Here is a 25908-nt window from a genome sequence, read left to right on the forward strand (position 1 = left end):
AAAAAGGATGGGCCACTGGTTGCAGACACATAGAAAAACCAGCCTGCAAAAGTCTTCAAAAGGTCGTTGAGATTATTCCCCCAACTTGCTGTTGCCCTAAGGCAAGATGAACTCTACCTATGTGTTTCCTGCCTGATGGTTGTCTAACCTACCAGAATTTCTACTACTGGAGGTCCTTTACAGCTTCCCCAGACAATTTTTACCGGTTCTTTACAATCTGTCTGTCTTTACCAGTAGAAAAACTGACCTAAGCCTTGCTTGTGCTAGTCTATGCCCATTAACTTCCTCTCCTACCTGCCAGGGCCATGGTTACCAGATTGACCCCTTCCTCTTTGCAGCTGCTTGGTACATACTTCAAATCTATGATTTCCTTTCTCGTGTAGGTTAAGAAAATCTGATTTCAATATTCCATGCAGATGTTTCTTCAATCCCTTAAACTTCTATTTTAGTTCTTCTACCCAACTGATTATACCTGCAACAAAAACCTAAAACCAGGAGCGTAATATGAGATCAGAAGGTTCTTTTTATGCAGCTGAAAAGCTGTGACCTTTTAGAACCTTCCAAAGCATCTGCCTTTTTCCTCCTTGAAATCACACAACACTGTTGATGCCTGTTCAGCTGCTTAGCCATGACTGTACCAAACACTTTTCTATTAAACAACTACCTTGACTATTGTCTGTCCTGCATCTGTACTGCTGCCTATTCACATCATCCTCCTCTGCACTTACTCCTACTGAAATGCATTCCCATTTCTTCAGAATGCTTCTTCAATTTCTCTTCAAATTTTATACATTCCTCAGTTTGGGTGTTATCTAGAAACTTAAAATGTGTCGTCATCCAGATGGTATAAATTTTCAATAAAACCAAGGTCCAGAGATACCTCCTCAGAGCCCTGCTCAGGGGCACACTATTATAACAAAGGATCATTGATAACATCCTCCTTCCAATTAGTTTGTCACTGTCTACAAGAATCTCATCTTCTGTTTCCCACACTTTGTTATGAGGGTGTCATATAAACCAGAGTCATAACTCCAGCAAACTCAAGACATAAAGCATTTTAAGTTATGTAATGCCTTTTATCTGTTTTTAGGCTTCCCTCCCACAGTCACTACCCAAGGAGAAACCAGAGACTCTGCAACTGGACTTGTTACCAGAAGCAGCATGAACTTGAGCTTGTGGTTACACTTTCAGCAACAATACTCCACAAGTAAGCTTAAGCCGTCTCTGCTCTCGGCTGCTCATTCACACCTTCGTGCTGCTTAGAACCGTGTGCATCACACTTGTGTGTGGCAAACAGAATCTGAAAACCAAACAACCCAAATGCCTGTGCCAGCACAGGAAAGAGGCAACATTATGGTTAGTTCTGAAAAAGAAATTTTCCTAACCTACACCGGTATTTTAATAAGAACATGAAAGTCAAGCCTAAACTTCTGAGACTGAATTTCTTATTAACTAGCTAGTTACAGATTTCAAAGAGAAATACAGAGCTGCTTAAGCTGTATAAAGGTATTAATTTTGTCAAGAACCAGGCAAGATTAAAGTGGAAGCATCTTGTGGTGCTCATATCATCTGCATGCTGGCAGTCACTGACCCTTAGGTCAGTGACTCACCAGAGCAGGCGTGCATGCAAATTCAGACGGTTTCTTTCCACGTGCCAGTGAAGAGCTATGCACGCTGCAAGTTGCAATCAGTGGGCCATGCTGAAGCATTAGAGACCTGTCTTCAGTCAATATAGTTAGATCCTAGACTGAAAAAAGTCAACCTTTTTATAGTCTTTGTGATTCTCATGAATCTGACCTCATAACAAGATAGCAATTTCATAAATTACTTGAACTTTAAAGAAAGCTGGAATCCAAACTGTGTCATGTATAAACAATGTCTCCCTACATTAATGTTTGTTGGATTTCTGCAAAGTGAGATAAGTTTGCATATATGCTTCAGAACATAATGCATCCTTCCACGTATCTATTACTCATGTACATAGGACCCAATCCAGAACACCATCTTCACAGACAGTCAATGCAAGCACAATCCCTTTCAAGCCATGGGACAAAGCCACAACTGAATTTAAAGTCAATGCCAGAAGGAGGATGACAGTACTTGTTTCTTGTTAATGTGGCTGTCCTCCCCGTCACTGCATTAAATGATAGGCCTTTAAATGTGCTGTCACATCAAACAGCAGAGACAGAAACATTAATTTGCCTTCTGCTATTTTGGACATGACAGCAACTATTTTTTAATTAAGTTTCCATTCATAATCAGGCTTCCAACATATGAGTTCAATGTTCTCTATTTGATTATTTTAAGGGTCCCTTATACAAGACAGCCAAAGCTATTATTACTTTTATTTCTGTGTGTGAAAAGGCAAAGAGTCATGAAATAACTTACATTCCTAAAGCCTGTTGCCACTGGGCAGGAGTGCTCTGGATCACCACCACTGGCAACAATAGACAGTGCTGTAAAAATAGCATGTACAGATGCAGCACAACAGACCAGCTGGCCATCTTAGGACAAGGGAAATGCAGCTCTTATGACCTCGGCAGTAGTTGCCTGTGCCAGTTTAAATCTCCAGCAGAGGAATTTAAATGGATGTTGATAACAGCCCAAATAGACTCTACCTTCAGTAATGAGATGAATTCTCATTGTTATTGCTGGTTCTGTCTGTAATAAAGATGCAAGATCTTTTCAGTAACATATGGAAAATCATTACAGCCACAGTCCAAAAGTAATTGCTCGTGGGCAGTGTGCTGTTGACTCCCTTCAATTTGTTGCTTCATCACTTCACCCATGACCTGGAGGAATAATTTCTCCTTCACCAACACAGCAGCAGTTTAGTTTCCATACTCATTAATGTCTGGTGCCTCTTAAAATTATAGTTCTCAGCAAATCCAAAAGTCATAGAACATCTTAATGTCTATGAAATTCTGCGTCCACCATGACCATGTGGTACCGAATTCTTGATTTATGTTAGATTTACTAAATTAAATGACATAACAGATTTGGCTTTTGAAAACAAATTTGGAAGATGGAATATTCCAGTTGCTATGAAAAAGCCCAGAGAGAAAAATCATGCTGTATTGGCAGAGAAAGATATGGACAGCATGATAAGAGAGAGCACAGTGTGCATAATCCAACTTCAAACTTCCCAAAGACAATCTGATTACACCCTCCGTGAATGGGAGCCAGCTGCAAAGTTTACAGCCCTCATGAAGTAGAAATAGAGAAGATCTGAATCTGTGGGGTCAATTCAAAGCCATAATTAGAACTATTACGTCTTTCACCCTTCCAGCTCCCAAGATTTTACCAGGTGTCAGTTAGACATAGAAGAGAATGGGGCTTAGCCATGACCATCCCCAACCTGGTTGTTCCCCTACTGCCTGCACCCCTCCCCAGTCAGCTTGGCACTGGCTGGGCATTTTCAAGTTTAGACACTGGATAGAAATCTCAAAGTTTTGTAAAAAAACTGTGGCCAAGAGATTTCATTTAGTGCTCTCTACTTGTGGAAAAACAGGCAGAAAGCAGCAGCAGCAAGTCCACTTGACATGTGGACAGTCAACACATGCATGGCATGTAGTGCCTTGCTCAGTTGGGCTAACTAGGAGTACCTAGGGAGGAGAGAAGAACAAAAGGCAGTGAAAGGTTACACAGCCATAGCAAATACTGGCTCTCCTGACCCTATTTCTCATTAATCAAATTTGTTTGCAAGTTTATAATTTAAAAATATGAAAATAAGAACGATTCAAACTGCCTTAAAATGCTATGGATTGAATGACTCTCTGAAACACAACAAATCAAAGTAACTTATTTTTATTTTTAATAAAGGAAATCTCTACTTAAAATCAAGACTGGAAGATTTTTGCCTTTATTGTTTTTGAAAGACTTCCTCTAGTTCCAGACAGAAATAATTCAAGGAAGTCTTACATAAGAGATCTGATTAGGTGATCCCCAACAGTCCTCTTTGTCTTCAAAACCTATGAATCTGTTTTCAGACACTGCATAAAAATCAAGAAACTGAGTCTCATAAAAATTATCTTGAGGGTTCTTATCAAAGGAAAATTGGTTTGCATATTTCTAAGTCAAAGTACCTGCATGAAAAGAAAGTGCAAATATGAAACAACTGAGAGATTTCAATTTGAAAAATCAAAATTGAAAAGAGTGGAGATAAGTTCACATTCTGAGAGGATAGATGTATAGGCCTCCAAATTTTTCCAATAATCCTCTTAGTTATCCTTACTTCAAACCAGGCTACCACTCCCTTATGCCAACATACCCCCACACTTGTACCTGTCACTTGCAGTGAACTTTCTGACAATGTTCACTTGCAGTCTGACCTCTTGTGCAGGGCCTAAGAGGGTCCACTGTGATCTGTATGTCAGTACTCACACACCATCTGTTCTTTCAAAGGAGGAATAAATTCTTTCTTTCCATATGAACTCTGAAACCTGACCAGAACACGTAGTTACAGCAGCCACTTGCATTGAGAGGTGTGAGGTCAGAGAGAGCATGACCCCCACCCTTTTCCTGATACTGATGCAACAGTTCCGTGTATCCACACACTGCTGCTCTATATGGAAGGAAAATACATTGCAAATGAGTATGAATGTTAGTTAGCCTGGAAAAATATGAGACAGAGAAACCTTGTCCTTAATAAGCCTACTTGAGGAAAGGACAAAGGCTACTGTAAATAAAATCCCAAAGATACCATTACAGTAAAAAGTCTAAGAATTGTTTTTGACAGTAATTTCCTATACCCCTAATTTAGACGCAAGGATACACACCCCCACTTTTTTTTTCTTATTCTTTCAAAAAATTCTTCCTGTCAAGCCATATGACCTGCTTAGAACAGGAAAAAATGGCTAAATAGAGCAAGATATTTTTAGCATTCCTGAAGGAGCTTCTTCCAAATGTCATTCATTATAGAGCTACGTGAAATCATCTCTCTGGACACTCACTCCAGAATCTAGGACAAAGTGAACAACTTCAGCCACAGCCCACCCCAGAGAAATACTGGATTCCCCGTTCCAGCATTATGCATTCAATTCAAATTGGTTTGTTCCTTAGCCAAGGGACACAGCAACATAATTTACTATTTCCCTTTTGAATATCCAATACAGAATAAATCTGATCTTCTGGGGAAGTGTTTTGACAGTCTAGCCTGAAAGCACATCATCTGTTTCCTGGAGCTTCCTTCCAAAGCTTCAGCTAATTTTACACCATTGCATCATGAGGTCTTAGGAAAAGACAGGTGGAAGGGAATTAAATGGTCTACAAAGAATGAACAACAACAAAAGGTTCTAAAAACTGAGTCAACATTTTATATCTATCGCCCTTTTGTTGCAAAGCACCTGCAATGTTGTACCTCAAAAGTAAGATTGTTAGCTTTCAAATATCATGCTAATAATTATTTTCTTACGTAACATCTCACCCTAATCTCTCACAGCATCTTTTGTGTTTTGAACCAAATCTCCACTTGTTAGTGCAAGGAAATACAAACCAAATAATATTTCCTGGCAATACCATGACTCATCTTTCTCTACAATCCTCTGTTTCTTTCAGGGTGGCAGTTTTTCTGCCTCCCCAGTTTTTTACAGACATTTTACATGATGAACCACACACAAGAAAAAGCAAGATTTGGGTTTGTATTGCCTACCTGTGGTCTTCCTCAACTCCTCCCAGCCAGCTGCACATAAATTACACGTATTGGCATCACATCACAGCCTCTCATGATTATTCAGGTGTAGAATGATGCCCGTTCAACATTCACTGATGATGTTTCTCCAGCCTCATGGAAATTTACGTAGTAGAAGTTGAATGTGTGGTACCTTTTAGGCTCTGCAAGTAAGCTTTTAGTCTCCATGCAGTTTTCTCTACTGCGAATGCTTAAGTGGTTTACAGAAAGGGACCAACTTTCAACACAATTAAGTGGGCAGACTTAGAGAGGAATAGTTGTGCAAAGAAGAAAAACTCTTGTATGGGCAACACAAACAGCTGTGATAGGACACGTTAACAATGGCAGGCCAACTGTACTTCTGTTTTATTCCCTGTGACTCAGCTGCCCATGTCTGACATTCACAGCATAGAGGTCTCACGTCGCTAAAATTTGGACAGGAATAAAAGAACAAAAGCAGATATTTTATTCACGGTCACACTAAAACTGTATTTCACTGCTTTTTTCTTGTGAGGTGAAGGAGGAGAAAGCCAAGAGAAATTATAATACTTAACTAGCATGTAACCCTGGAGGAGAATGCAGTACTCAATGAATCCCTTCATTGATTGCAAAGGATGTATAAAATACTGATATGGACCTTTCCTAGCCATCAATTTTTCCAATCTTTAACATTATTTCACTTCCATTGTAATTTATCCTTCATTCTTTCTGCCATTTTTTATTTTTTCCTCATTTTCTTTCTTTAATTCTCTAATCCTCCTTTATTTATTTCTCATCTTTCAAAAGGGTTGAGAAACTGACCCATTTGAACACACTTTTAAAAGTCTGTCCGTTCTTATGTTTTCAGTACCTACCAATGTATTTGATGATAAGTAGAAGAACAAGGAAGCCTGATGGCAACATTAATCCTCCTCCAAAATCACCTGAAGGTGAAATAAAAGTCAAGGAGACGACTTTTGCCCCTTTTCTCTTTTAAAATGCTCCTGCTTTCAGTTGCTCTTGCTTGTGGAATGTACAAGCTTGTCCTGCAGGACATTGGATCCCACGCAGCTCTGTCATTTCATAATCAAACCCAGAATGTGCACCCATAGATGGAAGGAGGAGGCTGTTTTCAACCAAGTTAGTGGACCCATTTTGAAGCCCTGCATAATCCATAATTCACATGCAGAATGGCTTAAGCAGATCTCCTATATGTCTGCTACCAGATACCTTAAGTGGAGAGAAATCTGTTAAATTGGCCCTTTCTGTACATATATCACTGCTTGAACAAGGCAAAGAGTAACGGCAAAAGGACTTTTTAGCCACCATCTCTTAATCTAAGTTTACCCAGAACACTTCCTGGATTATTTTTTCTCTTTTTTTTATTGTTTTTGTTATTTTTTTTAAAGCTCTCAGCCAGTGTTGGCAAAGTTTGTAAACACGGACAAGGCCTCAGTAAAATTTTGGGAGAAGATATTTTTAGGAAAAGTAAACCCAGTCTAGCCCAAAGTGATTACTTGTTAAATAAATAGAGTGCTTTATCATCCTGCAGTTGGGTAAGATTAATTTTTTTTTTTTTTTTTTTGAGTAGTCATGAGGTTTTGCCAGTTTAAGCACAAACATAGTGGGAAGAATTTTAGTCCAATGGTTGTATAGTTTTCAAGGCTGCCTGACTCAAAAGTAAGTGAGCTCATCCTCGGCCCTGTGCTTAAAAGTTGATTGGTGTCTAGTGAAATCCAAAATCCTCAATTAGGTCCCAATACCCACTGTAGAGCACATCAGAATAAATTAGTGTCAAAGATGGCAATTTAGACAAAAAGTGGGGCAAGAAACCATCCAAGTTAGTCAAGAGGAACTGCTTAAAAAGATGATCACCTGTAAACAGGATTCAGTCCTGAAACACCTCCAGCCAACAGGAAACTACACCTGCTTTCTATCACAATTACAGCTGATCCCACTATTACTACAGCCCAAAAAAGATGAAGCTTTCCTCATCCTACCAGAAATGGTTAACAGTGAAAATATGCTTAAAACTTTTATAGTACTTAAGGGGAGAAGAAATAAACAAAACACCTTAAAACTATTTAGACAAGATTCAATTATAGTCAGCAAGGACTGATTATTATTGAGAAAGCTTCAGCAATTCCAAATGTCTTCAAAAGAGAACAAAGAATACAAAGCCTCCAGGTGAGAAAAGGGATCCAGGAAGTAGAAATGTAACAGCATTGAAGGACATGGGGTACTATGGCCTGTTAGGATCTGCGTATCATTTAGGTCATGAAACAATTTATAAGCAGATATACAACAGTCATGTCTCAAGTCTTGAAGTAAAAAGGCCAACAGGAACCCCCAAAGTAATATAACCATATATATCAGACCATTTCCAAATGTTATGTTTTCACTTGCTCAGGTAGGAGTCCAGCTGTGGACCACTTGGAAACTGTTCCTCAAAACACCAGGAGGTACCACAACACAAAAGTACGTGATGAAGAAGAAAGAAATATTGACAGACTTGCCAAGAAGAAATGAAGAAATGTTAATCTAAATTCTTCTGCTGACAAGCAGGATATATCCCTAAGAAAATTATAACATATTCACCTTATGTACGCACACGCAAACACTGGGTTTTGTGAGATCTTATTTGAGCTCACTAATATTCTCCTAAAGAGATTAGGGAAATAACTATGACACACACAAAAAACTTGTTTGGAATAAAAAAAGGTCACTACTACTAGAAATGTGAACCAGGCCAAGAGAGAGGCTGCTCAGCTGAAGCTCTAAAACCCCGCTACCAATGAACCTGGACTAATTCAACAGAAGAAGCTGTCCTGTCCTAGACTGTACTGTGCTGGTGCAAAACAGCATCTGCCATATATTTGTACAGAACTTTATCTATGTGATATCTCCAAGCTGAACAGAAAGGTTGTGACGTTCTACATTTGGGCATTTGCAAGGAGCTCAGAAGAGAAGCATTCCAAATCCTGCCCAAATTCTCTATGCTGACTCTTTGGTCATTAGCTCCTCCTGTCTCAGGGGCTGAATCATCCAGCTCTGTTACAGCTCCTAGATGGTTTTGTTGATTTTGGGGTTTTGTGGAGTTTTTTAAGTCTCCTTAAATATTTATTGGATTCAGGACTATACCAGATGTGCTTTTAAATGTCTGAGGCATTGTTTGTAATCAAATCAAAGCTTTGTTTTAAGAACAGATACTCAGGTGATGATCCTGAAACAGCTTCTGCAACAACTTAGGGTGAACCAGTTTCAGGGAGGCAAAAATTATCCTGCAATCAGGTACTCCTTTTTACTTTATTTCAAAGAACTACAGAAACCTTACATACTTATATCCAAATTAGCATTTTAAACCATGCTTGGCTGTTCCATATCCTCAAAATTATGTAGGTGTGAAATAAAGCAAAAAAGGAAAAGTTTTGTACACTGTTATATTTAAACTCTAGATATCCTAAGTAAAGCTACAGATATTACTTGATTGCTATGCAGTGCAATATATGTTATTATGGCAACTCATGAGTTACGGATACAACGTTGGTATCTATCAGCTGTCAGAGCTTCTGCAGATCCTGCTAAAATCCAGGAGTGCCTTCAGCTCCCCCAGCTTTGCAAAAGAGAGAACATGCATCTGGCGTGGTGTGTGCTGCATATACGAAGTTCATGGCCAAGCCCAGCATTTTTTAAACAGGAAATTCCTAGGGGCCAAATCTCAAAGCTGTTATTTAGCTCTATGTTGTGCCAAGAGTCTTTTCAATTCCAGCACAGTCCTACAAACCAAAACAAGAGTCGTCTCTCACGAAATTCAGGGTTCAGATCAATGACTTAAAATTACTTATTTTCCTTAAGTGAGGGCCACTCCTGGATTTGATCTCTATTGCAAAGACAAAGAGGTTTAGCCATTTGGGACTAACGTAGTCAACAAAAATGAAAGTTACACACAATCTTTGTCTTCCCCTATCTCACCATAAGGTCCCAATGAATCTGGTATGGTACAGCTTTGAGCACAAAGCAAAGCAGAGCAATGCACCAGGTGTACACACATCAAGGACTATATCTTGGGGCAAAATCTTTTAACCCTACTACACCACATAGCTGACAATCAACTTGAACAACTCAAACATACATTGCAAGTAACTCTAGTGCTGACTGTAGTCCAGTGTGCTATGTCTTACACCTCCTCTATCAGTTACCCTTTTTCTATAACAATTGTACAGATTACTCACCAGTCTGGAGGAGTCAGAGTAGTGGGTCTCAAAATAGACTTTGATCTCCTACCTGACAGACTCTTGAAGCACTGATAGTACTCCATGAGATAGTACTACAGCAACGACATGCTGATAGCAGAAAAAAATTTGTACTGAAGAGGCACAAAACATGAATGGTGGTTGTTTGAAAACTAATGTTTTCACAGCTAATGTTTCACAAACTTCTAAACATAAGGGAGCCAATGCTACAACTACATTAAAATCTAACCTCTTAAGTAAATTTTGAATAAATCTTGCAGATTCTTCCTGTCTCCAGAAAAAAAAAGATATATAAAATGAGAAATATTCATTATTTTATTATGCTTAGAAAACAAGAGATAGCACTGTTTCTTATGTACATCTTTCTTATCCTAGACAATAAAACCACAGTGCCAATCTCTCTCCCAATATACACTTCGTACAGTCCCCTGCACATACACAGACCTGCGTGGGGTATAGTATAGCAAAGATGTGAGCAGCAACCTTAAATCCAGAATGAGCTGTAAACAAAGTAATATTCAAAGACTGTTCGTAGAGCTTATTATTAAAAAGTACTCTTACTGACTGGAGAATTAGCAATTTTCACTCCTTCTGCCTTCCAAGGGTGATGTCATGTACAATTTAGAGAGCATTTGTTGTTGTACGAGCATGAGTAGGTTGGTGACTAGCCATTAATCTCTGAAGGCCTCCAGCAAAGGAGTAGGAAACGGAATACCAATTGCATTCAATGCAGAAAACCTCATCACTACTCAATTCACACACCTGGAGTGATCCTCAGGCTAAACATGCTCAGAGAACAGGGTGGCAGTAGGAGTAATGTAACTTTCTCTATACTCCATGTCACCAGCAGAAAAAAATTGGGAATTTCAGTAACAATTACACACAGAGGGAAATTTTGACACTCTGAGCTTGGAAATAATGCAGTGGAGCACTGGGGTCTGTCACAGCTGCATGTTCTCATACAGCTCTTATCAGGTACTTCCATTTGCAGGTAGCAGGAGGCCAAATACCCTCAGGTGTGAAGACAGCACAGAAACTGGGCTGGCAGAAAAAAGGCCCTGACATCCATCACTCAGGAAGGAGATAAAAGCAAGACTACCTCTGCAGCTTTTTTTTTTTTCTACAGTCCATGTACACTGAATATTGTAAAGGCTTTGTACTCCAGTTTAAGGGTCTTTCTTCTCTGGGTCTCTTCTGCTCCACCCCTCCTTTATTTTACTCCATTCCCACCACCACTGTGGTTCTGAGTAAAGGGCAAACAATTCTTATTCTTCTTGTTTTCTTGTCCTGCATGCCCCTAGTACAGTATATTCACCTTCTCAATTCTTGATGGAGCTCTGATTTATTGGAGCAGCAGCTGTTCTTTACTGCTTGTATTAAACAGAAAACAATAAGAACTCCACTTCTAAGCACAAGGTTCAAAGAATCCATTTTTGCCTCTAATCTTCAAATTTTATGCATCAGGGTCCATTATACAGATTTAATTGTACTTCAATTCAGTTATTTCCCTTACATCTTTCAAAATCCATTTCAAATACCCCCATACAAAAAAAAAACTACTAAAATCAGTTCCCTTTAAAGGTTGCATTTCCTCTAAAGTCACTGTGATTAGACTTTAGGCATCAAAATCATTTTAGAGGCCATTTAACCAAGGCTTAACAAAATTAGACCACTTTTAAACTTTATATTGAAGATACCTTCTGACTCAGAGGAGTTCAAATAGATGTTGTTGACCTGTCTGACACATAGCTATAGCCCAAGAGAGTGTAGCAAGTTCATTGTATTTCCAACAGAAAGGCTTCTTGTAGAGGAACAGAAGTATACAAAGATTCACAGAAGCATCAAGTCTAGTTTTTTTCTTTCTATCAGGTCCTCTAAACTGTGCTACATATCACCTTTGCAGGAGAATTGTATGTTTTTCCTTTTCTATTATGTTGTAGCTGATGGGTCCATAAAATCATAATGCAATTTCTTTGGGGAAAAGTTTTTCTTCAAATGTAATAAAAGTTTGTAATCACAGCTTTACATGCAGATTTTGGACTTTTTGGCACATGTTAAGGGAGATGCTTGGAAGCTTGAAGCAAGATTGCATATTGCTGCCAATGAGATTAGAGGAGGCAGGGAGGTTTTCATAACATTTTTGCAGAAAGAATAAGAGCACGTCAGACTTAGGAGCTTCCAATATACACATATTGTAGCAAAGTATTTTATTAGTTTGCAACATCAGATTAGATTAGTAGTTTAATTGCAGAGACACCTAACTCATCTCAGTCTGAACTGAAGCAGCCTTCTGCCTATTCAAGAAACTAATAGTCCAGTGAATCCGCTTAGAAGAAAAAAAAAAAATCCAATAGACCCTGACAATCAAAAGAGATTTGACCTAAAAGCTGGCAGTCTTAGGCCCAAACAAGTCTGCAAGAAAACATGAACCAGATCCCTGAAAATGTAATGCTGCTCAAAGAATGTACCCTGCCTAAATCCCTTCTTTTACTGTGGTTAGTGTCCTGTGCTCCGGAGAAAGACCAGAGAACCCAAAACACACACATCAAATTATGACTTACTGTGAGGAATTTTTTCTTTCATGACCCTGTAGATGACAAGAGAAATCCCCAAAGCATGGCATTATTAACCAAGCATACTTTTCTCTTTTTTTCTTCTTTAATAAGAACCAGCAGGAGACATCTTTGCATTGAATGTGATAGGAAGTTGAGGTTCAAAGTCAGACCACTCAGGAACAGATGTTTCCTAGTGGAAAGCTATGCATGAGGATTGAGATTCTCAAAAGGAGCCAAAATAATCGTTGGGTGCCCTTCCATGGTAAACTGTAACACTGTAATCATCATTAGTAAGGCTACGAACCCCAAGGCCTAATTGTACAAACTTGAGTTAAAGCTGTCATTGTTCCAGGATCCCTAAGTCTGGACTCCATCACTACAAAAGGCCTCATGAAACTCTGAAGAGGGTAATTTCTCAGGTGGAAAGCACCCCGCCAACACGTTCCAGAGTCTGAAAAATAATGGTAACAAGTCATCCTTTCTTCTAAAAATGTTTCTTCAAACACAGCGTGCCCCTGAGTTTTCAAATTAATTTTAACCATGGTAAAATACGATTTTAACTGCTACTCTGTTTTGGAGTTCCTGTGCTCTACAAAAAGTAGTGCACAGTGATGAAATTTCCAATTAAGAATTGTTGAGTAAATGACCTAATTTATAACAAGGTTATTTCTAGACTGTCAAATCCATCCCCTATTCAAAGAGAGGATACAACATTTTGGAGTAAGACTTTATAAATAAAAGTTGAATCCCTACATGAAGCACAAAATTGAAATCAACATTGACCACAGATCTGAGATCAGCTCTCAACAACACAACAGCTGCAGACTGTGGTTATCATCTTGTCCTCTAGAGTATTTTTGCAGATGCTTCTTTGCAACAAACTGGAAAATTTGATTTTTTGTTAATTGTACTTTCAATTTTAGAGAATGTTATGGAGACAAAGTAATTTCTTACCATAATTTAACAATAACAAAATAGCAATTCAAAAACTGGCAGTTCCTGCCTGTCAAACATTAGTAATTACTTGGAAAAGTCATAGTAGCCAGACATGCAGATCTTCAGCGTTTTTCGTTCGCACAACTTAATTAGCGCAACAGACATTTAAATCTGTCCTAAAGCTGACAATGCCTCAAGCATTTCCTTAAGAGAGGGCAGTGCGAGTTCAGCTGTGTCAGGCCACACCAGCTGCCTGGCACGCCAGTCTGGGCACGGAGCAAAATAAAGGAAAAATACAGTGACCCCCAGCCTTCACCAACAGGGAGTCTAAGCTGCACTTGGGTCAGGATAACCTGGCAGCTCCTGCGACTGAGTGGGGTGGGAAGCAGACAGAAAGACAGAAAGCAAGTGATCCCACTGAACAGCACTGCACAACACAGGCCAAATGTCTTTTCTCTGGGCAGGTTGATATTGTGACTGTGCACTCTGCATTAGTGCCAACAGGCTTTAAACTTGCTACCAAAAACACCGTATGACTTTAATGAGAAAAGCAACTCTTCTTTTGTTCCCCCATGTAGACACACACCCCTCCCAGAGCAAAGAAACATCAAAAGCAGCACACTAGATGCTCTACAGTCCTTTCTTATGTGGAAGGCTGGTCAGAAATCAGTTTGTTTCATCAGCAGAGAAACAACAGACATCCCAAGTGATAGATTAGAGTTTGAAACTTTCTAGAAAGACCTGAATAAAGTTAACTTATATCCATAACAATAGATTACACTGCTAAATGCATGTATTGTACACTAAAACAGGAAATCATTTAAAATATTCTCTAGCATTTTAAAGTGTAAATTAAGACATCTCAAAAGATGGAAAGGAATACATTTTCCCCTGTGAAAAAAACCCCCATGCTTATGATCTTTATGTTCCTATGAAATACAGGAAATTCAACAAAACTGCATTTCAGGAAAAAAAAGGAATACTTGAAATGAAAAATTTTATATAACTAGCTCCAATAATCCATTACAATTATAGATGATTATGGAACTCCAGATGAGGGCCCTCTGCACAGATCACTGTACAGCAAAAAAGGTGCTGGTCCTGAAAATAAACTCACAAGTTTCCATGAGTTTTGTCAAAGTCCTCTGATAATCTCACATCTTGCACACACAACAATTTGACTGCTTCCATCACAATCACTTCTGAGGTCAGAGTTCTCTCCATTACCTTAGACCAATCTTGGCCAAACAATGAGCCTGTGGCACTAAAGTGGGTGTTTCCATCACCCCTTCCACCTAGGCTTTTCTGAAACAAGAAGCATGAACCTGCCAAACATTCTGCTGTTTGCAGCACTAAAACTGTTCTGTCCTTCTGCTGTACTTTGGCACAAGTTACTCTTCAGCTCCTGCAGCTGTAACAGGAATTAATTATCCGCAGTTCTGTGTTCATTTGATCAGAGGCTTTAGTGCACCCATTCACGGTACTTAAAACACAGAGAGTCTCAGCTAACAGCTACGGGCTCCAAAGGACAAGGCGAGAACCAAGCATTACATACAGAAAGCCTTGTTTGTCTTTAGTGTCTGAACTAATCTGTTACTGGATTTGTTTCACTTTTTTGTTTTCATTTGCTATATGCCTTTGGAAAACCAAGGCTCTCCAAGTCATTCAGCAGTGTCACATCAACCAACACATCAGTGCAGTGGATGTCAACATCAGCACACTCCTGGACCACAGCCAGCACTGGACAAAGAATCCAAAAAGTAATGGGGACCACTTTCTTCCTTGGAAGGTTTCATTTTAATATCCTTTAAGGATGCTGATAGCTAAGAGATCACTGCAGGAAAAAAAGAAGTTCATCATCAAATTCAAGCTTGTAAAACAGATGGAACCAAGTCCTATAGCTTAGGACTATAAATAGTGACTCAAACTTGTAGAAAATTAAGGAGACAGATTCTATTACGTATTCTAATTGTCTCGTTATTAAAGCAAGGAGGCTAGCCAAGTTTTCAGCAGGCAGAGAGGAAATAATTCCAATGTCATCTATTACTTCCCATCTCAGTTTGAAACCATCTTACTGATTTCACTGAAATCATACCTGTGCAAGATCTGGACTGGCAGAGAATCAGGCTCTGACATTTTGCTTTGGGACATTTTGGATCTAAGAGTGAACTGTAGACATCAAATCCAAGAGTTCTGTTGGTATCTGCACTGGTTTCATGTCTCTTTGGTTACATTTTAAAGCTATAAGAAATGACTCTAATAAGTACCATAAGCAAACAAATCTCAAGACAGACTAATGATAACACTCTTGCCCTTTTCCTTATAGCAGTTTTAACTCATCTCTAAATTCCAGTCATCTGTTTCTTATTCGAGTACATTTCAATTTCCTCACTCAATATGAGGAGCAGCAGCACTAGTGCTCACCAGAGGCTCTCACCAAGGGCAAATAAGATCCAGGGAAAATGCTGGTGGTGCTCTGCAAAGCAAGTTGGCCTGGCAGTCCTCAGCCTGGGCTTTCAGTAACACCACTCGGATCCAGCAGCTTACTAAGTACAGAGCAAGTAGCCCATATAGGTGCTGTTGCTAGTGAATACAATTTTAGTATTTCAAGTGAGTGTTCAGCATTTCAGAAGAAATACCAGATTTCTCCTCTTTTTTTCTGTTAGCACTTGCTAGAGAAATAATGCCAATTGATAGACAGATGCCTTCTCCATCAGCTGTTGTCCTGCTCTGATGAATCTTTACTAGTAGAATATTACATTGAATCCTGTAAGATGTTATGCCTAAATGTCTATGCATGAAATCCATCCAGGGGGATGAGCACCAGCGAAGGAGGTTAAGGGACTGATGGGGAGAGGAGCACAGCTGTGTGGCTATCAATCTATATTATTGCTCAATAGCTCATATTGCACAAGTCTCTTTTTTTTCAGGACGATAAGAGAAAATGCAATGACCTCCAAAGGGGTTGTGTGAGTTATTTTCTCTTAAGTGGGGGGGAAAAAAAAAAAGTCTGTATTTCTATTGTTTATTTGCAAGATGAAGCTGTTTCTTACAGTAATTCCCATTTCAGGGGTGTGTTACTTACAATAGGGTTTTGACTTTTCTTCAAGAAGAATTAGTTCACAAATAGAAAATATGATGCAGGTGAGGGAAAACTAAAGTTTCTCAGACTTACTCTACTGGCTATAGAGTTGAGAAAAGGCAGTCCCTCCTGTGAGCGTGGGATGGGCTTTCCTGGGAGGATATGTGGCTGAAAGAACAAAAAACACAATGTCCTCTTCACAGTGAGAAACTTTGAACAATATGGAGAAAAGACTACTAATCTGTTCCAAATAATATTCTTTATAGTTGCTAGAAAGTTCGCCATTTAAAATAAATATCCCCAAATTAAAATATTTTAATAAAAGTTAATTAGCAGAAGTTTTTATTGGTTTTACATTTAGTCTCAGAACTCAATTATTTATTATTTTGTGTTCAATTGTAAATTAAGAAGAAATAATTTACTGTACGGGACTTTTTTGAGTTGGGGTCCCCCTAAGATTTTTTCAATGAAATGTTTTAGTCAAAACAGTTAATAATAGAAACAACATCTGCAGCAAAAAGGGCAGAAAGGCAGGCTTTTTGCATACTTCAAAAATTCTGTGATTTCCAGATAACCTGTGTGAACCAGGCAAAAATTTGAATTTAGTGAAAATTTGAATTTAGAAAATAAGCCAAATTTTACTAAAACACTGCTGCAGAGTTCCAGCAAGGGAGCTTTCAGTGAAATGAGCCAAGTCCAGCACCCATAGTTTTTAATATAACATACCTTATCTAGCCAGTTTCTCAATCAACTGTAAACAGCTAAATCTAGAGCATTACTCTTAATCATACTTCTCACGGAGGCATTAAAACCCTAAATTGAAATACTATTAATTTTTTTTGGTAGATTAGCACATCCTCTATGGCACATACCTAAGATCAACTTCACACAAAATCAGAACCATGTGCAAAACCTGCCAAGGCCAGAATGAAGAGGGATACTCTCAGCTTCTCTGAGTAGTAGCAGATGTGAAGCCCTGGCAGTATAGCCTCCAGTCAAAAGATTAAAAGGGGTCTTAACTCACATTTTCTGGCAGATTTAGGTGAGTGGGGCTACAGAAACACTTCCAGTTGACTGCTACCTCCCATCCACCCCCCGCTACAACTTCCCCATTGATGGCAGGCACGGCTGAGTAGGATACATACACACTAAATCACTCTGTGCTTCTGGCACAGTTATGTGAAAAGAAATTGGTGGGTACACCATTAGAGTGGCTTGTTGGACACTCTGTATGCACTTACCAGCATTCAAGTAATCCCCCCATTCAGAAAGGAGTTGGAAAGCCCCTATGGCTGGCCTGAGCTCCCACTGAAGAAGAAAGACCTCCACAGAACAAGGAGCACCTCTTCCAAAGGCTGGACAATGCCCATACACATGGATTTGTAAGAGTACAGGTAATGTTGCCATCTAGTGACTCCTGTCATAGCAGTATTGGCAAGATTTTTATTGGGCTATACAAGTATCCTCAGCAACTATATGGCTTTCACAAATCTGAAGGTCCACAGCATGTAAGTCTGCAACTTTTTCCATATCATAGCCTGTTATAATAATCTAATCATTTTGGGTCTGTCTTTGACTCTAGCTTCTAGAAAAGCAGTTACAGCCTTTCTTCAGCCTGCTCATGATCAAGCTGATGACCCTCAGAAGCCTACAGCTCAACAGATTTATTCCATAAGTTCAGTGATTTTCCTGGCACTAGGCTATTGTCTTGCATCACCTACTTGGACTTCAACAAAAAACTTAATGATGGAATTTTTGTTAAATTCTCCTTGCAGGGTGAAAATAAATTGAAAGAACATTCTCATAGCATGCAAGCAAAAATATTCTGCAGCTGTGCTACATCTTCAGCTAATTAACCAAACTTTGCTAGAGACACACCAAAACCATTCTTCCCAGAATGACACAAAAAGTTCAGTCTGACATCTAACTTGCTGCAGATACAGCAAGGCAGGACTGTGACTATCCTAATGCAATTGTGGTGGAGCTGTGATCCAGTCTGAAGCATTTAGCAATCAGCAACTTTTTCTCTACACTATAAAAAACACTTTCTGCTTCCAGCGAATTTGGTGCAGATCAGAGGGAGATGCCATCTCAAGACATTTGGGTTGTTTAGTGTGATTTTTCTCCATTCAGTCTTTTCAAACTGGAAGAATGGTAGCAGTTTCCCTTCAACAGGCCCATACTGGAGGCTTCAGGATGGGGGGGAGAAGGGGTGGAGGAGGGGAGAGGACAGTATCAGGAAATAATTTAGTAGGCAATCATGACCACCAGATACAGGAACAGGTAAAGCACTACAAATAGAAGCACGAAGGCTGGCTGTAAAAAAGGTGATTGAGCTGGGTTACAGAGAAGTGAGGGGAGAGAAGAACCAGAAGTGAGCAAAGTTTGAGCACACTTTAACAAAGAAAAGCCAGTAATATGGGGAAGGCATTAAAGAGCAAGAATGTGCACTCTTGGACAACAAGAGGAAAAGTGCAGCCCTGAGTAGCCAGGAGACAAGCAAGGCAACAGTCCAAGTCAAAATGGGGTCAGACCAGATAAATGCCTTTGACACTTATGGAATTTGTTAATGTCCCACTATTTGAAGTAAAACTGAAGGATCTGAATGATGCTGCTTCATTCTGTGTCCCTCACACTGTCAGCCAGCATTCACAGGTCTGTTTCATGGATTAGACAATAGTGCATGCACTGCAGACACAGCTTGTGCTAGGTATGACTGTAACATAAAATAGTTTGGAGCAGTCCCAGTGCTTTGCTTTCATATCATTCTTGCACTTGAATAACTTTAGAAACAGCAGCTGCATAACTCAGAAAATTGAGAAACCCTGACAACGCCTCCATTGCAGCTGGACTGGCTAAAACAACTCAATGCCTTGGGAAATTGGTCTGGCCTTTTGTGATACCCCGTGTTGCCACTGGCCTCCCGATCCATTAGCTTTTCTCATGCATTCCAAGATTTACTCTGCTATTCTCTGTGAGGTTTGTTCTACAGTTTGTCAGCACACCAGTGCTCTTGCTCATATGCACACAAGCCTGGAAAGGTCAGAACTCACAGATGTTTTGCAAAAAAACATAGAACCCATGACTTGCATGAGATCTGTGTCTTACTCAGAGAGAAGGATATATATCCTGCATATGGAAAGCATCACATTTAAATCATTTACAACAGGAATCACATTTCTCATTCTTGCACAGTTCATCCCAGCTATATAATGGCTGCTATCACACTGTTAACATCCAGTTTTAAAAAATAAAAAATAAAAAATCTTGTCACTACGAAGTACAATTCCCCACAGATGAAACATTGAAGGCATGACCAATGAAGAATGTACCATTTCAGAACGGAAAAAGACTGAACAATGCAGAACACTCATCTAACACTTCTATCATACACATATAGCAGCATGCCTAGATTTCATTTATGGGCTGCCACCCATATTGATGTTTATATAGTGCAGAGTCAAACAAAGAACTGCTGCCTCAGAAGACTTCCAGCTTAATTCTCCTACCAATCCTTAGGTCAACTCAGCCATAGCAAGTAACAAAGACACATTCTGAAAGCAGAAATGGACTTCTTTAAAGACATGAGAATATTTTAAAATGCACTGAACCCAACCTCAGGGAGAGTTAAGAGATCCTTATAAATGCTCTAACTTAGCTTGAAGTTTTGCAGTAGCTTTTCATTCCCTACCCTTTCCAGTTACAGCTTAGAAGCACAGAGTCATCACATCCCATTTCATCTTAAGTATACTGTCAGTGCAAAGGGAATCCCTGCATATCTGATTATGCCATCTTTTGCAGTGTTGGCTTTGTTTTTTTTAATAAAGGGCTAGTAGCACAAAAGGTCTGCACACAAGCAAAGCTTTAGGCTTACTTGTAAGCCAAATTTTTCTTAGTTGGAATTCGAACTTTAGCGCTTGTTTCAACAATGAAGCCTGAAGCTCTACAAGAAGTAGTATGTTTTTAGCTCCTTTTTTTGTTGAACATACAGAGCATAGTCTGTACTAAGAAATATACCAGTTCCTTACATGGAATTGATAATCGCATTTGTTGCCCAAAAAATGCATCTATTCTGAGGAAGTCTGACAAACTCAGCTTTTGCAAAACTGGTTTCCTACCCATGGATTGCCTACACTGACATCTAAATAGGCAAGACAGAAAGGCAGTCTAGGACAACAACAGTTTGCAGAAACAATACACACCACAACAGCTCTTAGTAATGTTTTGGTTTGGGGTTTTTTTTCCCTCCTTGGTGAGGATTTAGATGGAATAGCACAAGCTATATGGAGACATGTGGAAACAGACACAAAAGAGAAAAGCAAACTGGGCAAAGATGAAGATAAAATCTTAGGGACAAACCACAGCTGACAGAAAAGTAAAGGAAGGAGAAGATGATATAAAGCAGTTCAAACCGATTAGATAAGATTCAGTCAGATCCACACAAAATCCTGCAGCAGTTTACTTGGTCCAGGACACTCTTTAAAACAACAAAGAATTCATTTGGCCTTGCCCCACAGGGCCTGGCAAGGTGTCTTTAGAGGCACACAGTGTCACTTACTGAGCCACTGAGGATGTGACCCAGACCAGCTTTCCTGCTTCCCCAGCTATGTGCTATGGCCTCACTGGGCAGATCATACTTAAGTTGCAGCTGCAGTTTCTTCCTTCTACTACAACACAGCATACACAGAGGGTCCAGGAACCCACAGGCACAGCAAAAGTCTATGAACCTGAGCTGTAGGAAATATTGCAGCACAAAAGCAGAGGAAAAGTGTGGTTTGAAGCTGACTTTGTCCATCCAATACCAGCAAAAAGTGCACAAGGTGACACACAGCATCTTCAGCATGGGTAAGATTTACCACTCCAGGTGCTCTCTCCATGCAACAGGCCTGAAGTTATCCTTACAGCCACACTGAGACTTGATTTTGTGGGGAAAAAGAAGTTGGGTGTGAGCACAGGACACCACTGAAGTAGAGTACATAGGAGAGGTGAAAAGGAAGTCATTCAGGTACGCTCAAATATAGGACAGTAGAGGACAAGGAGGAAAGAAGACATAGCAGTCTTAAAGATAACCACTGAGGGATGGTCAGAGGCAGCTACTACAAGACTTTAAATGCCATTTCTGTCTGAAGGCTATGAAGAGCTGGTATTTCCTTTGATACAAGGGAGAGGGGCACAGCCATATCTGCAAGAAATCAGGCTACAAAATTTGTTCTCCAGATATAATTAGCCTAAATTTAGCTAAACTTCACATATATTAAAAGAGAGATCTCTATGACTGCTAGAGAAACTCTAGATTTTCCCTCTTGATTATGAGGGAACTTTAATGAGGTATTTGGCTTTTTGAGTAGCTATAGCAGACATGCAAACTAGCAGTCATACATCAGAATGACTAGGTAAGAAACTTCAGCTTCCAAATATACTTGTAAAAGTTAAAATTAATTAGGATACAGAAGTAATATTTCACTGGAAACAGAAAAAGAAATGGTCCCAACACTGTAGGAAAATAGCAAGGCCTCCATTAGAACAAATCCACGTTTAAAATGCAGTCTTGCAAATATGTGTGCAGAATTTATGTAGGGGGGAAGGGCTTTCACAGTGGTGCTGGAACAACACATCACACTAAAGAGCAGGGAAAAAAGCATCTACTGGGTAATAGGAAAAATTATTTTCTGGTTAGATCCATGACTCTAGAGGATAGTTTAAAATAAGTGTGCTGAAACACTGCTAAACAAGTGAGGGAAAACCCTGTAGAAATTCATGCCTAAGTGATGATATTTGTAAGTATTCCACTGCTGAATGTGAGTGCAAAAGGAAGGATTTTCACCAAAGCAAGAAAAAGCTGGCTTTTTTTCCCCACCCCTTCTGCTCAGTGAGCAAGATAAGAGGTCAGGCAACACAGATGCCCATGCATGCGTCTTACAGGGACCTACATACCAGACCCATCACCCTAATCAACAGGCTTTCTGTTTAAGCCTTTTTTTTTTTTCCTCTCTTTGCAGTTCCTGTAAGTTTCATAAGTCTTGTTTGGGGTTTGTTGAGGTTCAGGGGTTTTTTTAAAGGAAAGCTCAAGTAAGCGGTGCATGTTTTATAGTTGATACATCCATAAACCAAACACACCAAATGCTAGAGCAGTTTGCTAAGAGTCATTCAGGCGAGCCCTAATTAAAAAGAAAAGAAACCCTTGCAAACAGCATGTCTCCAAGAGGTGAAAGGTCCCCATGCTGCTCGGTGAGGAAACACCAGGGCCACCTTTAAACTTTAGAGTTTTATTAGCGCCTTTGTCAGCAGCATGTATCTGTGTGTTGTGTTTTAATCAAGGCTCTGAATTTGTCTGTGACAGACTCAAAACAGGAAATTAACACCCTGCGGTGTGGCGGCAAAGCCTCAGAGGAAGCAGCAGTGGGGTACATGAGGCCGAGGATGAACAAAGACCCATAAACATAACGTCACCCATAAAAGTCACACTTTAAGGCACAGGAAGGATACTAAACAACACTTGGCTGCATTACACGCTTGCAGTGAAAAGAAAGCCTCAGGTTGAGAGGCAGAACATTTACAAGGCGCTTATTTTTCAAAATATTTGCTATGGTTTTTATTTTGAGTAAAGCAGTTCAAAGTTAGGCATAGGAAATACCCAACGAGCTCACAAATGTTACGTTTCCACTCGACGCGTGGCTCAGGGCTAAGATATTGCTTTTTATCTATCTCCCTGTTTATTTGGGTTGTTTCCTCTTCGTAAGGGGTTCAACTTTTCTGCAGGCAGCTGGATGGATTTCCACTGTTACCATGGTATTGCTGACCTTTAACATGGGGCTGTTAACATGACCTTTGCTTCTTTCCATTCCTACAAGGATGTTTCAGTGTAAATAATGTGGAAGCCAAACAGCACTGGGAGATTCCTCCTCTGTGAGATGGGAATGCAGCTAGCTCAGCTAGGAGAGGAGCAGGGCAAGAGCCTCAAGCTGATAGCTGACAGCTAACAGCAATATAAAACTGAAGTACTGTCTCAAACAGAACTCCTCTGCTCCTGAGAGATGCCTGGCAACTACTTTTACAATACTTAACACTACCTGTGAACTGCCCTATCTTGAAAGCAAAAGATAGGGCAGAGCCTGCAATTGCAGGGGCTCAAAGGCAGGCTCTGTAGGGCAGAACAGTCGTGTTAAGTGGGGTAACAGAGTCTTAGGATGAAGAAATATTGGAAAATTGCTTAAGATGGGTATTGTAACTCCTAGGATTTTTAAAGCATTAAAGGCTCTCACAAACAGGGGGGATGTTCACTTTTCAAGAAAAACATACATTTTACAGAATGTCAATTAAAACACCAGAAACCACATAATTCACTTAAAAAAAAAAAAAAAGGAAAACCCACTCTTGTAGCCTTTATCTAATATATTCTTTGCCTCAAGCAACTCTTAATATAGTTATATAAATTCTATTAACTTAAATGAAAGGAAAATCCAAAGTTTCATGGGGCAGTAGAAATTGCTGCTGTAAATTAGAGCAGTCTGCAGCCTACTGTACTGAGGGGAACTTTAAAAGATTTCTGCCAGACTCCTCAGGCATTAAGTGATATTTTGAACAGTGTAACAGTGGCTAGAAGCTTCAGGAAAAGGTGTGCATTATTGGGGAAAAGTTTTGTTCACAGTGGGAGTTTCCTCTAATCCTGCACAGATTTAGAATTAATTTTTCAAGAGAGACCAAATAATACCCTAAATTCCACTAAAATTCGATAGGATTTATATGCCTAACATCCTAAGTCCTAAGCTTTTATGTTGGGCTTATGCAGTAGAGCATGAGAGGGAGATATTTCTTATATAACTCAAAGAGTTCAGATTATACTCAAGTAATCCAAACCACCTGTGAATCACTGCAGTCAAAAATGCGTGGAGGGAGAGTTTTTTCCCCCTTTTCCGATTTCCAAAGCAGGATTTCCAGTACCTTTAGGATTCGAGCAGACTCCGCAGAGCACAACTCCTGAGTGAGTGCCAGAGCAGCCACAGAGCTCTCCTGGTGCTCACGCTGGGTGCTGGTCCCGACGGGCGCCCTGTGAGCAGCTGCAGCACTGTGCTCATGCAGAAAGCCAGCTATGCAGAGAGAGCACCAGCTGCAGATTTCCCTGTGCCTGGGGAATCCCCAGCCAGGAAAATCAGTCCACTTTGAGTTCTCTGAGCTGTTAGAACAACACATGAGTGCTAGATCAGCTTTGGGTATGGTGTCCCAGAGTTTCAACCCATTACTAACACAAAATATGCTACAGAGTTAGAATAACTTTACTGATTGTGTATGGATTGTCTAGAAGTGGCTTAAGATGATGAAGGATAAAATAAAATTACTAATATAAATCAATAACATTTTAAGAGGATACTTCTTGTGCATTCCTACTGACTTTTTTTTTAAACACAGAGGATTAAAACACTAAGGATAAGTTCAGTTTGAATGTCATCTCAACTCTGGCAGCTTGAACATGTGGCTTCTCACATACAGGTTTCAGATGAAACTCTGCTCTGTCAGATACTGATGCAAAAATCTGCAAGAGGAAAGTACCAAAATAAATGTAAAAGCCTTCCACTAGCAAACAGGAAGCTAAGCAGCACCAAGAAGTTATGCTGTTAACTGGGGATCCATTCAAATCAGATGTTGTTGAAGAGATTCAACCCAAATGAGGACGCTGTGAAGACAAGTTTAAATACATGTCACAGATTCAAGTGGAACCTAAAATTAGTACAGAGTGTTTTGTCTCTTCACTCTATTTTCCTGTCCTATGTAATGAGATCATATTGTTGTTAGAGCCAAATGCTCTCTCTCACTGCTGTTGCTACGAGAGACTGACAGAACCTGCCAAAACCTCTCGTGAGGCATTTTGAATTAAAATCTATATAAATTTTTAAACTGTCTTTTTTATCACCATACAATGTCTTACAGAGTTAAGAGTCTGATAGGGTAATTGTTTACCTAGCAAAACCAGTTAAGCCATGCCTGATTATAGCTCAACATATAGCTGATAAGTGGGTAAATATAATAAGGTTAGAAAGATTTTGTTGAGTGGAAAACCTGAGATGGCTGTTGGCTGCTATGGGCTTTTGAGGCACTTATGTAAAAATTAAGATTGGACTAGACTCAAAGGCCTCATTTGTCTCTCATTTTTACAAGTGACAATCCAAATGAACCCCCAAATGTCAAATTAACAGTCCTAGAGTAAAATCTAGTGTGACGGAAGGCTAATAAGGCCACCTTAAAACGTTAATTTTTCACGGGAGTAGGAACTTCAGAAAAAGCCTTTTTCAGCAAAATAAGTTGGTTGTAATAATCTTTTGTTTCAAAACTGAGTAACATTCATCCTAGGAGAAATACGCTGCAAATATATTCACAGAACTTAAAAAAAAAAAAAAAAAAATTGTTGAGAATATATTGAGAAAATGGCATTTTTAACCA

General features: G+C 39.5%; 1 long non-coding RNA gene across 1 annotated transcript in view; it reads right to left on the minus strand.

Moving 5' to 3' along the window:
* LOC120411735 overlaps positions 1 to 24491 on the minus strand; it is a 113998-nt gene extending 89507 nt beyond the window's left edge. The window contains exon 1 of the long non-coding RNA XR_005604243.1: positions 24415 to 24491. This is a non-coding gene — a long non-coding RNA (uncharacterized LOC120411735). The remainder of the gene's footprint in view (positions 1 to 24414) is intronic.
* Between the last annotated feature and the right edge of the window lie 1417 nt (positions 24492 to 25908).

The sequence above is a fragment of the Corvus cornix genome, chromosome 3 (assembly GCF_000738735.6).
Source record: "Corvus cornix cornix isolate S_Up_H32 chromosome 3, ASM73873v5, whole genome shotgun sequence".
Taxonomy (NCBI): domain Eukaryota; kingdom Metazoa; phylum Chordata; class Aves; order Passeriformes; family Corvidae; genus Corvus; species Corvus cornix.